This window comes from Lactuca sativa, chromosome 5 (genome assembly GCF_002870075.4).
Source record: "Lactuca sativa cultivar Salinas chromosome 5, Lsat_Salinas_v11, whole genome shotgun sequence".
NCBI lineage: Eukaryota > Viridiplantae > Streptophyta > Magnoliopsida > Asterales > Asteraceae > Lactuca > Lactuca sativa.
Genome location: NC_056627.2, coordinates 342,213,955 through 342,230,616, shown reverse-complemented (window position 1 = coordinate 342,230,616; position 16,662 = coordinate 342,213,955). Strand labels below are relative to the sequence as shown.

Genomic DNA, 16,662 nt, shown 5'->3' with positions numbered 1-16,662 from the left:
TTATATCCCGCTTTAGGGAATGGTTGTCGTGAATCATAAGAGTTCGGGTGAAACGCAAGTGTAAATCCTTGGATCTCAGGTTATGGGTTATGTACCGAGTTGGCTATTGGTTGAGATTCACATCGGGAATCGTTAGTGTATAAGTGCAAAATATGTATCTCAACAAGTTATGGATTTAGGAATCTGTATGTCGGGTTATCAATTGGAAGGTTCAGGGTTAAAAGGATGTTTCAGTTATGATGGTAGGAGGATACCCTTATGATTGTGTTTCAGAATGATTCTACCTGTGCGGAGGTCAGGCGAGTTATAAGGCTTCGAAATGTCTCCACTCATGGCTCCATCAATCCTTCTGTTACATCCGATCATAACATCCTGACAACTTGTCGCCATCGAATCAGATACGTAAAGTGAACACTACCAAAATATTGTAGTCTTACCTCATGTCCGATCTCTAGCGACCTAAGTAGTTAATATCGGCGATTTCCAGGTGGGATATCGGTTATCGGTACTTTTCAAAATAGCGGTGTCAAATATCGGTCCAAATTATCGGACTGCAAATATCGGTGATATTTATCAATATTTAACCGATATTTACCGATATTTCCAGGCGATTTCCAGATGGGATATCGGTTAAGTAATTTTACGTGCTATTTTTTAGTGTTAAGTCATGGTCTTAAGTCTTATGGACTTAACTTAACTGAACCTGTTATTATGTTAAGTACTTAATTGTTAGTCTTAGGTCATAGACTCATGTTTTAAGTATTAACCGATCTTATTGTTATGTTAATTGTTACATACTTAAGTGTTAACTTACTAGTTTCTATAGGTTTGATCATGTTGATGTGTTAAATACATAATTCTTAAATGATGATGATGATGATACTAGAGTTGATGTTGATGATCTAGATAAAATAATTGGATGCCTTGGTTTATGTGGACTTGGAGGAAGATTCCATGGCTTACGTAAGATTATGTTTCGAACATTGACAATTTTGAATTTTGAATTTTTATATTACTTTTATATATGTTTTATGTTTATATATATTAATTAAGCATGATATAAAAAACACCGATATCCCACCGCGATAACCTATATCCCAAATATCGTCCCTTGACCGATATTTGATTTTGGACCGCTATAACTGCCTAGCTAGCGACCTACCGTTTCCTGATTCCAATCATGTTGTGGTCTACCCTCTATCTTGCGAACTTGATTACCCTGACCTAATCATCTGAAAGAATCTGTGAATGCTACGAATCATTCCGCAGTCTCACAACACTTCCCACACCATCAGCCCACTAGTGAATGCTACAACTACCCCCGCAGTCTTACAACACTTCCCACACTATCTGATCGCTTGTGAATGCTACGGCTACCCCTGCAGTCTTACAACACTTTCGCTTTAACACAACCGCAGCCCGATGCCTTACCCTCAATCTATCAATCCAATTACCCTCAGAGTCTAACACACACACCACCGAACACCCGAATTGAATTCAATTCATGACTGGAACCCCAAACTGATTCCCCAAATTCTGCTATCAAGTACCAAGAAGACGTATTTCTCATGCTGGGGAGTTTTACCGAACCCCCAACTCACACAACCCTCAAACCAAACAGCCACTTAGACCGCCTTCCTCCCTAGCGGAAATGCGAAACTTATCCCAATTCCAAAACCGCTCCTGCTTCTGAATCCCGAGATAATTCTCCCCCACTTAGATCCGACTAAGTCTTCACAATACATGAAAGTGGGAGAATTCCCAATCGTTCTCACTTTCCAACGATCGATCCGATGATAACCAACTCTTTCCAACTAGTGCTCCATTACCATCCAATCCCAAATGATCACACGCTTCTAACAACTAGATGAACACTTCTTGAATCTCAGTGAAACCGACAATCCCTAATGCTTGAATGATCCCACACTCAAATCTTGAAGGCCAAAAGATAGATGCTCCAACTAATACCTCAACAATGAGTTACTTCCCTTGGCGCTTTCATCTACCAATCAATAACGGTTATGAAAAATCACTGAATCCTAAAAATGTTGAATAATCATCCTGTAGGACCCTGTCCGCAGACCTCCCACATCATACCCATCTTCCCATAGTGCTCCAAACAAACCTCCCGCTCTCGGGCTCTAGAAATCATGTCATTCAGGGTCTCTCACCCTGACTCACTCACTAGCTCAGTCGTCCACAGCTGAACTACGGTAGCTGAAGTAACCTCTACCCTAAACCGGGCTACCAACTACTCCCAAGACATAGTCTCTAATCCCAAAAGCGCAATAGATCGCACAATCAATCCTTACCGCCCGATACAAGAGATCCAAGGCAAATCGGATCTTAGATCCTATGGGTAAGGACGGTAATCACGTACACCTCACAAGATACTCATGCCACATCGACCCACCCGAGCTCACCAGCGCTGAAATACTGTCGCCAACCCCTGCGACCAACTGACCCTGAGTTGGAATACAACCTAATCCTAGGTCACAAGCTTGCTCACTCCTTCGAGCTATAAAAAAAGGTACAATACTTGCCCTAGAAAACGACATTCCAATCCATCAATTAACCATTCTACTTCCAGCTACAAAGCTCCATTTGATCATAATCATCACTCCCTTCCGGAATCCCCGCGACTCGAATCCCGGCCTCGAACAAAACCCCTAAAGCCTCAAATCCAAAAACTCCCGCACCACCCTCTTCCGCTCATCCCGCGGAATGTAACGAGTACGGAGCATCTCCCTGATCTCAAGTAACTGCAGCTCTCTGATCATCAGAATATATTCTAAGTCATCATCTGACTCTAGGAAGAATCCCTGTTTAAACAAGAAGAATATTGTTCATATGAAGATTAAGGGTAAGAAGGCTCTTGAAAAAGAAACTATGGCTAAACAAAGCCCTAAGTTCCTTGAGAAATCATATAAGAAAGTGTCACAAAAAGTAGGTAGTTTAGCTACTAGGAATCACAATTCATTCATGCCAGTTAAAATATTTAAGAGCCCATCTATTCTTGTTAGCTCGGATATTCCTACTTCCACAAAGAAACATTCTGCAAATATGTTAATATTGAGTCATCACCAAAAAATAGTAACTATCTTCGAAAAGTGTCATCTCCAGTATTTACTGCCACCTCGAATGGAAAAAAATTTAAGCAAAAACAATCTCCAAATGTGCCTACAAGAGATATGAATAAGGGAAAAGATACTCATAACTTTTATGTTTGGAACCCCTTAAAAGGTCCAAATATGAAATATGAATGGAAGGCTAAAGAGAATGGAAATTTAACCGAACAATCTGTCATTCTGCATACTCAAAATCATAAATGATCTGGTACAATTTCATGCCATTCTGTAATCAAGATCATGAATTCAGAGTTCAGACCACTAAACCTTTCAATTTGATTTCTTACAGCTTTGTTTCTATGCCATGATTATGTTGCTTAACATTGTTTCTTTTCCCGTGAAATCTATAGACGAATTTGGTTTCTAATGAAATTGCCACTCTTCTAATGATAAGAACATTGTTATGGACCCTTTGAATATAGAGCAAAATTTTGTACATCATGATGTTCCCCATTAACTTTACTTAAAACGAGCACATACAATGTTATCAATCTTTTGAGTGAAATGACAGAAAATGTCTATTAATCGAGTTAACTACAACATTTTACATTTTTTTTTCTTATTCGAAATCTTGTGTTGACTAATCTTAAAAGTTCATACTTTGTTAGGCCAAGCAATGTCATAAATTTTTCACCGGATGTATGTTGAGGTGGCTCCTTTATCGTTGGTAAACACCTGGCCGCAACAAGATTTTTACCGTCGGGTTTCTACCGGTGGCAAACGTGAGGCAAATGATGGTATTTGTCTTTCTCTCTCTACCCACTTTTTTTTTACCCATGGTTAATCCTTGTAGTTTCTCAAAGTTTGCTGCCATTAATTACACATTGATGTTTGACTTTAACTGCTACAATATAGAATGTTGTTGCTTTTTCTAAAGTTGTCAAAGTTTGTTGTCATTTATGGAGGTTTAGTGTTTGGATGCCTCCTGCTCTTAATTCATATAGATATCTCAACATTCATTGGCTTCTGAAACATAGTAGACCTATTCAAGACTCAAACCCTATACTGAAGTAAAGGAGCAAAGCACAAAAGTTTGTGAGCTAAATTTTGACCTTCAGTGTCAAATTTAACTTTGAAATCCTTTAAAAATACTACAAGAACTAATCAAACAGGAATGTGAGAGATATTATAGACACAATTCAAACAAGTTAAGAACCTCAAGTTTCGCTGATAAAGATTCAATTTCATAAACTATCATCTTAGCCATCTCTTCATCTATGTCAACATTTTTTTTGACAAAACTGACAAAAACAAGGTAACCACTTGTCAAACAGATTCAAGGAAACCATAAACAGCTACAACCTAGTAGTTCAAAGCATGTATGTGAATCTTGTTGTTCATGATTAACAACAATTGCAATAAATAGCAAACTACTTACATTTATTTGTTTACCATAGCATCCTACATACAAGTCATGATTATTAAACTTTCAACAAGCCATTAACATAAACCATCAATAATGATTAACATTCTCAACAAACATCTCTTTTTCTCTAGTCCTCTTGTTCCAAGTTCATTGTATGGATGCTGCAAGATCACTCCCACTACATACACTAACAAAACTAACCCATGAATGTACATATGAACATAACTTTTCATGCAAATCAATTGTAAAAACCAAAAGTAAACGAGTTTTTGTACCATAATTCAAGATGTTAAATGTTTTTAGAAGCAATGAAGTATGTAAAACCCATGGAAGTGTTGTGTAAGCTAAAAATCAATGGAAAAATAGGTACTTTTAAAATTTGAACTTTTCTAAAAGGGAAATAATGTAACTTTCATGAAAAGTGTTGTAGTATTTAAACATCTTATACTTTTTTTTGCTTGTTGAGCAACTCATCAAGTTCAGGGAGAGCAAGGAACAAGAATGAAAGAAAACAAAGAGTCAATTTTGATGAGTTGATAGGATGCTCGATATATTGTATTTCTTCATCTACTCAATCTCCTTCATCTTAACCAAACCAAAGTCGATCAAAACCCAAAAACTAAATACTCTGCAACATGAAATTGCAATAAATATAATATGTGGGTCAGGGTGATAAAAGTTGGAGGGCAAAATAGACATTTACCTATCAAAATGGTCATTTTCATAAATTTAACATGAAAATGAAAGAGATGAAGAAGACATTGGCAAGATGGTCATTTTCATAAATTTAACATCTAGGTGACGACCTAGGTACCAAGAGCGTTATGAAACCATAAAATAAGAACCAAAATTGCAATGTCTAAGTATGTTAAATTTTCATAGGGCATTGTTAACCAAAAAAAAAATTCAAAAGTACAACGTTCATATATTTTGAATATAAAATGCTATAAATGTTAGCCAAAATGAAACAAGTTCAGATTTTCAAAATACAAGTCTTACTAGGTTAGTTTTTGAAAATGCAATTTCTTAATAGAAAAACAGTTGAAAGTACAATACAATGTTGGATTTAGAAAATACAATAACTTGAAGGAAAAATAGTTGTCAAAAAAATTGAACTATAATGCTGTAATTGGCAACCAAGTTCAAACAAGTTTGATGTTTTAACGGGAAAATGTCTTGATAGGTTAGATTTTTAAAATGAAATGTCGTAATAAGAAAAAGTAAAAAGTAAAAAGTCTTCACAGGTTAATATGAAATTTATAAAACTATAATGGGCAACCAAAAACAAACATGTTTAGTTTTTTCAAGTATAGTGACTTGATAGGAAAATAATAAAATTACAATGTCTTAAAAGGTTTTATTATCAAAGTATAATGCTTTAATAGAAGGCTTTATATCTTCGCATCTAAATAGCATTCAATTACAATATAAAAACTCATGAGGAAATATGGAAAGGATTTTATATTCTTTCTCATAAAATTGCAACTTGTGTCCTATTGACATCAGTCTCAATCTAAATTCTAATGCATTCCAAAATCAAAAGAGACGAGAGAAAGGATTATTATACGTTTAGACTACATACTGTTGATAAATAACCTGAAGGTGAAATCCATAAATGAAGCGTGTTTTTCATTTCTGCCAATATTTTAAGTTACTCTGTATCGTATGCAATTATGAAATTCAAATATTTATATTCAATGCTTTTTACATCATAACAAAAATGATAATTAAGGAGTGAAAAAACCTCTCTGATGATCCATCGTGGACCAAAAAAAAAAAACATCCACAAACATGTTGATACCTAGGATCTGCATGTCAATTGAAGAAACAACAAAAAGGCCTGCACATTCATTATAATCAAAGACTTACATGTAACTAACAGGATGATCAAAGGCTTCATGTGTGCAAGTTCAAGTTCTTAATTGGAAAAACCCTAAACCCTAAACTAAAAGTTCAAGTTCTTTATTGGATAAATACACATACACATATGGTTTGAAAAGGATACACACCATGTTGATACAAAATCAGGTTGATAAGTTGCATGGGAAAGTAAATAAATACTGTTAAACTCTTACAACTGTGTGCAACTTTCATGCAGTATAAGTGTATAACTAGGTGAAAAACTTACAGTTGAGATGGGTATAGTTTCTATAGGTGAAAAGCTCCTTTGTCACCTACTTAAAAGAAAAATAAACATTTCTCAGAAAAACCTAGTAACATTACATTGCTAAATTGGCTAGTAAACAAGTCACTTAACCACACACCTAATAGAACGTGAATAAGCCTTAATGATTGAAAAATACAATAAATTTATCATACCCAACATATCATATACTCTGTTACATAATCGTGGAGCATATTAGGTCTCAAATCCACCATCATCTCATCCACCAATTTCAAGTTGTTCTACATGAATGAAAATGCATTGCCTATTAAGTTAAAAAGAAACAGCAGTTTTGTATGCATGATGTGATTAGGTACAATAAGGAAATCATTATCATGAACTTAATTCAGACAGAAGATGAAATTTGATAAAATCCAACTAAGCCACCATAGTACACCAATATCATCTGGTTGGACCTTTCATATATGTGTGAATTTGATGGATACAACTTAATTTCAAGACTTCCACCAGCAACATTTGCAGTCAGGTTTCTATCCCCTAACCATGTAGGAAAAGGAATAAGTTCCACTTAAGGTAAGAAAAGATTAAACTTTGGTAGACTTGAAAAGAGAAGGAAAAAAATACACATTTGGTATCCACTTGTATACCATATTGTAGCAACATCATCTTGTTTTGGTGAGCTAAAAGAAAAGGGTAATGGTTGTTACTTCCCTAAAAAGCACCAATTCATATAGCAAATAAATCAGTAATCAAAGAATGGGTAGAAATCATGAAAGATTAAAAACTCAAATCAAAGAAACTCATGTTATTGGAGATAGATGCTTAAGTCTGTTATTACGATAACAAGATAGACTTAGCAAAAAGTTCTAAAATGTGATTCAACAAAAGGATTTGAAGTTACCTGAATAATAAGCTTAGAAAATGATACAACCTTTAACCCCAGTTGTTGATGAGTTCTTGAAGGTTGTAGCTTCATTTCAATAAAGAATCTTATCAGTGCAACCAATAAGAAATGAACCAAATGATCAACTATCAAAACAACAGAAGTTATCAATTAAGTGAGTTCATAACAAATCAAGAACAAATGAAGAACATGATAGATATAGTGATTCGAGATGCAATGGTCTCACAAAAGAAGAAGAAACTTCTAAAATATTTTGCCTGCCTTTCTAACAAACGCCCTCCCATAAAATATAACCTAAAATGACAGAGGATCTGCCTTAATTCCCAAAATGCCCCTGCTGTCCCACTAACTTTGTAGTGCCCTCGTGGTTGTCTGTGGTTCCCTCTCCCATTGGAACCTTTTGTCTCTGATAGGTAAATTGCAAGGGTGAATGCACAATAGTTTTCAGTGACAAAAAGATGAGCAACTGAAATGTCAACGTGATTAATTAGCAACTAATAAAAAATTTAACCATTGTGCAACCAATAAGAAATGAAGCAAATGATTAACCATCATACCACTATCAAAATATGTCAAGGTGTCATATTCAATCAATGTAATGTTTGATGATGACTAGCTGTAAAAGTAAACATTCCATTTTCATGTCTTCAATTTCTTTGGAAGATCGACATTCAACAAAATCAGTAACTATGGTGTGAAATGTAGAGCAAATAAAAGAGGGTTTACATTAAGCACGTGTATATGAATATGAAATCTAGAGTTGATAAAAAAAAAACAACAAAAACATACATTGACTTAGACATTTGTCTCTCGATTTGATGGTTGAACAAACTAATATATCATATCCTAACCTTCGTGAGTGTCATTCAAAACATAATCCTCACGATTAACCCCATGTGTGAAATACTCATGTATTATTTGACAATCTTCCCCTATTGAACTGATTTCAATAAGAGTTTTTACAAACCTCAAATAGGGACCAAAATTGAAAAAACCAGCTACAAATATTACTCTACAAAGATTGATAATGTAATTATTATTACAGAATCATTGATATTCGATAGTGAAAATTATCTATCAAGTACTGATAGCAAAACAAAATTACCTATTAAAGTATTAAGATATGATCCAGTAACAAAAATTGCAATATAGACCAGCAGAAAGAATGAGATGAAATCCATACTTTCTTAACTAAATTCTCATACAAAATATTTTTATTCACAAAAGAGAATTGATTATAACCTCATCAGAGATGTGAAGGTAAACACCAACACCCTCTTTATATATATTGACCACTTGTTTTTAACATTTCAGCCCACCAAAGACTACATCATGTGGCATTTCCCTTCCCTGATGTCCCATTTTCGCTGAATAAAATCACACATTTTAAATAAATAAAAGACTTGACTAAATAACAAATATCTTTTCTAAAGAATTACCAGGCATACTAAATAAGTGCTGAAGGCATTTTCCATGAATTATTCAACATCTTTTTTTATTGATTCTACATGAAGCATGTTAATCCCATCATTTCCTGAAGATAGATAATACACAAGCATGAGTTTGGAACAAAGGGGTATTTCTGGAAATACACAAATAGGGTCATAGACTTGTATCTTTTGTAATCAGTGGATAGAAGGCGGTAATTTGATAAAGCAAAGTTCATAATTTCGTAACAATTGGAAAATGGATCAAGAATATTTTACAAAACGACCAACAAAAATGGATGCAAAAGACATAAAACATGAGAATATATAACTGGAATGCAGAAGCAATTAGACTACCTGTGCATTATTATTAGCCTCTTCTGTTAATGAAACCAGATAACATAACAGGGCTTCTCTCCAATGTCTTGAGCTGCACATACCATAACCTTTTTATTTTTCAAAGAGACTATTAAACAAGGAAAAGAGAGCACTTACATTGGTTAAATAAATCTTTAGCTGGATTTTGTACTTAATTCCATCCTACATATATGCAACAAAATTATTGCATTGGCTTTGATTGATGACTAGAAGCCACAATTTCCAACATATGTTTCATTACCACATCAAACCTTCCAAGAAAAGCATACCACCTGTGTCAGAATCATTGATATAGAGATTCAAGCTAAACTACAGCAAACATAAGTCCAAATGTTTTTTGTAGCAATAACAATCAATATGCCAAATTCATCCTAGTGTATATTATTCGGAAAGGAAACCTAACTTAGTTAAACAGAAACACACAACTTTATATGCAACTTTTAGTTAGAACCAAAGTACACTTCTATTTCTGATTGAGTTAGAAACACAAACATTAATTTATCTTTCGCTGATCAAATCTCTAATAGCTCAATAAGTTGTTCAATAATTTAATTTGGTCTGTGATTATTTCAAAGTGAAGTCAGTAGAGCAAGCTTCAACCAAAATTTTCATATGTAGGAAGCCAAATATTTTCAATATGACAAAAATTCGAAAAATCAAAATCCAAAATTTACAAAACATGGAAGAATCTGAACAAAACCTTAGAAATAGGGCAAAGCATAACAGAAATGACCATAACCAAAGCTACCAGTCCATTTTTTCCGCATAAAACACAGATAAATGAAAAGATTGCTATTACAACAATACTGTAATAAAAAGAAATGAAACTAGGGTGATATAAGACACAAATAAATGAAAGTAAGTTCCATGACATCAGGAGACAAGGGTGATGCACCTGAAAACCATAAAAGCAAGTTAGTCTTTTTATTTTGTTAAATACTAATCTGTCCCACATAGCATAGGAGATGCACTCTTGCCTGAAAGATATAATATATTCTTTAAAGTTGGGAAAGCTAAAAGGCTCCCTTGTGCTGATTTTTTTTTATAAATAGTTACCTTTAAATAATGCTTGCCTCTTTGCATTAAATGCAACATTAAACAATCTTTCTCTATGACCACCATATGACTAGTCATCTGAATTCATAACACTTCGATAACCACAAACCTAATTGAGCATCAATAAGCCATACAAATTAAAAAATACAATAAATTTATCATACCCATCATATCATATACTCTGTTACATAATCGTGGAACATAATAGGTCTCACTCAATTCCACCATCATCTCATCCAACAATTTCAAGTTGTTCTACAAGAATGAAAATACATTGCCCATTAAGTCAAAAAGAAACAAAAGTTTTGTCATGATGTGATTAAGTACAATAAGGAAATCATTATCATGAACTTAATTCAAACAGAAGATGAAATTTGAAAAAATCCAACTAAGCCACCAATATCATCTGGTTGGACCTAATTCGCTAAATAAAAGCACATTTTTAAAATAACAAAAAAAAAATAAAAGAATCAACCAAATTACTAGGCGTACTCTGTTACATAATCCTGAAACACTACAGAATATATAGTAGGTCTCAATTATTCCATGTCATCCAACAATTTCTAGTTATCCTACACGAATGAAAATACAGTAATCAAGTCATAAAGAAACAACAGTTTTGCCATGATGTGATTAAGTACAATAAAAAAAACATTATCATGAACACTACAGAATAAAAAGCACCGATTCATATAGCAAATAAATCAGTAATCAAATAGCAGAAATGATAATTTGATTAAGATTCAAGCTAACCTTTCATATGACCCCAAAAATCAAATTTCAATCTCTAAAATCCTGCAGCAAGAAAATTACAAACATAAGTCCAAATATTTTTGTAGCAAAGACAATCAAAAAACTGTTTCAAATATGCAAATGCATCCAAGTGTATTTTAAAATAATTGGAAAGGAAACATAACTTAATTAAACAGAAACATACAACTTTATGCACAACTCTTCGTTAGAACCACAACACACTTCTGAGTTAAAAATACAAACAAATACATTATCTTTACCTAAGTGAAACTCTAATAACCCAATAAGTTATTTAGTATTTTATTTTGGCCTGTGATTATTTACTTCTCTCTACATAATTTAATCCAGTAACATTTTTACCCTCAAAACAATTAACACCATGTGTGAAACATATCAACTACTCATGTCTTATTTGAAAATGTTTTCCTATTAAATTAATTTCATTCAGAGTTTTTGCAAACCTCGAATAAGTACCAAAATTGAAAAAAAAAATACAGCTAGATCAAAAATCTAATAGTACTCTAAAAAGATTGATAAATCATTCATATATATTGTTAGTTAATCATTGTTACAGAATCATTGACATTCGATAATGAAAAGTATCTATTAAGTAAAACAAAATTATCTATTAAGGTATTAAGATATGATCAGGCAACAAAAAATGTAATATATGATCACATTTCTTGTACAGATCAGCAGAGAGAATAAGACGAAATCCATATTTTCTTAACATAATTGAAAAGAAAAGGGTGATGGATTGGTTGTTACTTCCTTCAACTTCTCTTCAAGAACAACATTGTACACTTGTTCTACCACTTCCATAACAATAAAATCAGTAACTATGGTGTGGAATGTAGAGCAAAACATTAAGATGAAATCTAGAGTTGATAAAAAAACAACCATGAAACAACAAAAATGTACGTTGATTTAGGCAATTGTCTCTAAATTTGAAAATTTGAACAAACTAATATCAAAATTCTAACCTTCATGAGTGTTCTCCAAAATAAGTACCAAATATGAAAAAATCAGCTACACTCAGGGACCAAAAATCTTATATTACTCTAAAAGGATTAATAATCATTCTATATTATTACGGAATCATTGATATTAGATAACAAAAGTTATGTATTAAGTAGTAATAGTAAAACAAAACTACCTACTAAAGTAGTAAGATATGATCTGGTAACAAAGATTGCAATACCTGATAGCATTTCTTGTACAGATCAGAGATGAAATCCGTACTTTCTTGGCTAAAAAGAAACAAGTTACTGAATAGGAAAGCATTGTAACAGATAAATTTATACCTCAACATTTAATTGTCGAACATTTCATGCTCAAATTGAACTTATGGAGCCTGTAGGGTTGAAGTGTATAATTAGTTTCTTGTCTACAAGCTATGCATCTATTAGATGGACCTCTTCTTTGTAACCTTATATTCAAAAGACTGATTTCAATTATAAATTAAGCAATAACAATGCACTTTCTTACCTTGGCATCATATATGGTCATTTAGTTTTTTTTTTTTTTTTGACTGCTCCATTTATCCTACCAAATAACCACATATTAGTAATTGAAATACATAAATTAAGATTCGCTTACAATCTTCAGAAATTCATATAACAATCATTACATGATTTAACTTCATAAACAAACCAACAAAAAACAACAATGTGTTAAACCTAACACAATTAGTAAAACACAAATCAATGAAAGAGAAACAAGAAAGAGCATTATTAGGTGCTGGATTCTTTCATGATCACATACCCACAGAAAGAGATTTGACTAGAACATCATGATATTCATAAAAAGGCTGACAGAATCAAACTTGCAATTTTGTCTCTAAATCTAATTGCAACTTCCTTCACCATTGTATTTGTATCTTTCAAGTTTTACTTTAAAGATTAGTTTATTACATGTGGCTTCATGTATGAAGCCAAACCATGCATCCTTCTTCTTCATCAATTACACAAAATCTTAGAAATGTTAATTATAAAATTGCAATTTTGAATTTATGTCCCATTGACATCAGTCTAATGCATGCCAAAAGCAGAAGAGAAGAGAGTAAGGATTATTATATTTATACATAACATTCGTTTGCACTTCATCTTTGTAGTAGCCTTGGAACACACACAAATTACACCAACAGGGTATGATGGTTGATCATCGGACGTATATTTCATCTCAGGAACATCCACATCTGAAACAGGAACATCATTCATCAATATTGGTTTAAATGCAAGAAATACTAAACTAGCTTCATTTTTCCTATTATAGAATTGTGCTTGAAAAAATCTACCCAGTTATAGCAATGTCATAAAGTAAGTTAATCCCATCATTTCTTAGAGATAATACACAAGCATGACTGCATGAGTTTTAGGAACATAGGGGTATTTCTGAAAATACACAAACAGGGTCATAGGCTCATATCTTTTGTAATCAGTGGATAGAAGGCAGTAATTTGATAAAGCAAGTTCTCATAATCTCGTAACAGAAAGGCATAACCACCCAACACCCTTACTTGAGATTCAATGCAAAGCTAAATAAGAACATAAAAAGCAACAAGTGTTTTATAGTTTTAAGGGTAAAAACATACATGTTCACACTTTGATTCTCAGGGGATCTTCTTTTCCTTTTCTCCACCATAACATAAGCTCTTTATTTGGTTTCTAAAACCTTTTCTTGTTGCAGAGTAATGAATGGATTTTTTCAAACAAGTTGAAATTAAGAATAACAATCAGTCTCAGAGTAATGTAGGGAAGTGGTTCACAAATTACTTTTGAAATGAATGGAATTTGTCAAATGAATTGGTATTTGTCATGTGTATGATTGACAGGAAATGGAAAGGATTTCCATTCTATTCTTTTGTTGTTTTGTGTTTATTGTGTAAATCTATCAAAAGAATTGAAGTGCAATATGTTAAGTAAATGACTGAAACACCCTTTAGTGGTTTTTTTATAAAATAACAGAATTGCTATATACCAAAGAAGATTTTATTTATGATAGTAAACACTAACTATATACACATCAAACATACATACTCTAATTTCATAAACATTAAACAAAAAAATATGACACTAATGGTGAAACAATTAGATCGAAAAAGGATTAAAAATACTTTACAAAATGACCAAAAAAATGGATGCAAAAGACATAAAACATGAGAATAACTGGAATGCAGATGCAATGACACTACCTGTGCATTATTATTAGCCTCTTCTGTTAATGAAACCAGATAACATAACAGGGCTTGTCTCCAATGTCTTGAGCTGCACATACCATAACCTTTTTATTTTTCAAAAAAGAACCAAAATTAAAAAAATCAGCTACACTCATGGACAAAAATTTTAAAAAATACTTAAAAAAGATAGATAAATCATTTATATACTGTATTTAATTATTGTTACAAAATCATTGATACACAATGAAAATTATCAATTAAAATATTAATATATGATCAAGTAACAAAAATTGCCACCAGAAAAAAGAGATGAAATCCAAACCTTTTTAAGATGATTGGTTTGGTTGAAAGAAAATGTAACAATAAGATGCTTGTTCAAGCATATCACAGCTGAATGCAGAGGTTCCTGCAAAAAAAAGACTTTCTTTATTAACAATATTCTCATATATAATATTTTTAATCACAAAAGAGATTTGATTATTACCTCATCAGTTCTACAAAGGTAAAAAGCGACATCCTTTTTATTTTTCAAAGATATTATTAAACAATGAAAAGAGAGCACTTACAGTATTCTCATATATAATGATTTTATTCACCAAAGAGACTTGATTATCACCCCCATCAAATATATAAAAGTAAACATCAGCATCATTAAGAAGAAGAAGCAGGGTAAATGATTCATGTTAAAAAGATCCACAAACTTGTTGATACTTAGGATCCATGTCAGTTGAAGAAACAACAAAAAAAGCCTGCACATTCATTTGGCTATTAAACAAGTTACTTAATAGGAAAGGAAAACATTATAACATGTGACGAATGTTGTGAACATCTATAAACAGATTTGGTTGTGGAAGTGGAACATCTCATGTATTTTAATTTAATTGGAAAGGAAACATAACTTAATGAAATAGAAACACACAACTTTATATGAAACTTTTAGTTAGAACCAAAGTACACTTATATTTCTAATTGAGTTACAAACACAAATAAATTATCTTTTCCCTAATTGAATTTCTAATAACTCAATAAGTTTTCTAATATTTTAATTTGGTTTGTGATTATTTACTTCTCTCCACATAATTTAATCCAGCAACATTTTTACCCTCAAAACAAAGCAAAACAACTCTTTAGGTTAATTAAGACATTTCATCAAACACCTAAACTGCACAGATAAACAATACTTTTTTGGGTTTCAAAACTATTTAAATTTTACCGACATCACCACTTGCTTGAGCAAATCATCTTCGTTTGATGGATGCTTTGGTTTCGATTTGGCGACCTGATTCAAAAAACCATCGAATCAAAAGATAAATGGAGGAGAAAGAGAAAAAACCCAGAGAGGTCGTAGTGTTAATAAAGGCTGCAATTAAGTAAAATTATGTCATTAATATACCTTTTGTACAGTGTTTGATCCTTTTAGCGATGATGAAACATGCTTAGAAGAAAAAAATTAGTTTCATGACGTAAAAAGTTGCCATACACTTAGCCTAAAACACGTATTGAAAACATACAAGTAAACACAATACCTAGAAATCAGAGGAAAAAGATCTATACTCTTTTTCTTGATCGATGATGATGGTAAACCAAACTGACTGATGAATCCATTAATGAACGAAGAGCGACCTGAATAATCTTCTTAACCAATTGAAAATACCTAACAAAAACAAAATCAAAATCAATAATACACACACACAAAAAAAAATCAAGAGCTTTAACTAACAGACGAAGAGGGAAACACAGAGGATTGTTGAACGCCGGATAATGAAAGAAAGAGAAAAGGGTGGTGTCGCTAGAAGAAAAAGAGAAGAAGGTGGTGCCTCCAAATAAAAGCCTCTTCTTCTTCTTTTTCTTCTTCACTGAAACATGTCTCCGGTGGTGTTTGGAGAGTAGCGTGATGACTATGAGCGACTGAAGAAGGTATAAATTAGGCGCCAATACACCGACACAACCCTTTGGACTTCCTAATTCCAACGGGTCTTTTATAAATCATTTCCAAAATTAAAACCTTTCCAAAAGTTCCATGAGTAACAAAGAAAACCTTTCCACTTATCTTAAGGGGTAAATTACATCATTCGTCCCTGGTGCATATGCCAGAAAGCGTATTTAGTCCTTATTTTCGAAAATTAACTCGGACCGTCCCTCGTTTGTTTAAAACTTGCACATTTCATCCCTCTGGACATAAAATGGCATTTTTGCCCTTATTTACTTATTTTTGATTTATTTATTAATTATTAATTATTATGCCATTAAAATTATTATTTATTAAATATGTGGGCCATTTGTATTCAGCCATTAGAAAATTACTTCCGACTACCATCACCACTTCCGATCACCACCACCACTAACC

The 16,662-nt window shown here is 32.7% G+C and overlaps 1 long non-coding RNA gene across 36 annotated transcripts; it reads right to left on the bottom strand.

The window, feature by feature from the left end:
- Positions 1 to 5,532: 5,532 nt before the first annotated feature.
- On the bottom strand, positions 5,533 to 16,314 carry LOC111907275 (uncharacterized). 36 transcript variants are annotated; one of them, XR_008223671.1, is made up of 13 exons: positions 15,709 to 16,314; positions 14,638 to 15,594; positions 14,331 to 14,403; positions 13,221 to 13,334; positions 12,626 to 12,682; positions 12,442 to 12,491; positions 11,138 to 11,179; positions 9,446 to 10,639; positions 9,308 to 9,380; positions 8,963 to 9,057; positions 7,521 to 8,890; positions 6,814 to 7,330; positions 6,436 to 6,668 (listed from the first exon to the last, which is right to left on the bottom strand). It is a non-coding gene; the product is annotated as an uncharacterized LOC111907275 (long non-coding RNA). The 36 variants fall into 36 exon arrangements; XR_008223673.1 differs by having other exon boundaries at positions 6,814 to 6,900; positions 7,075 to 7,156; positions 7,267 to 7,330; positions 11,138 to 13,334; XR_008223651.1 differs by having other exon boundaries at positions 7,521 to 7,989; positions 8,081 to 8,139; positions 8,766 to 8,890; positions 11,138 to 13,334.
- Between the last annotated feature and the right edge of the window lie 348 nt (positions 16,315 to 16,662).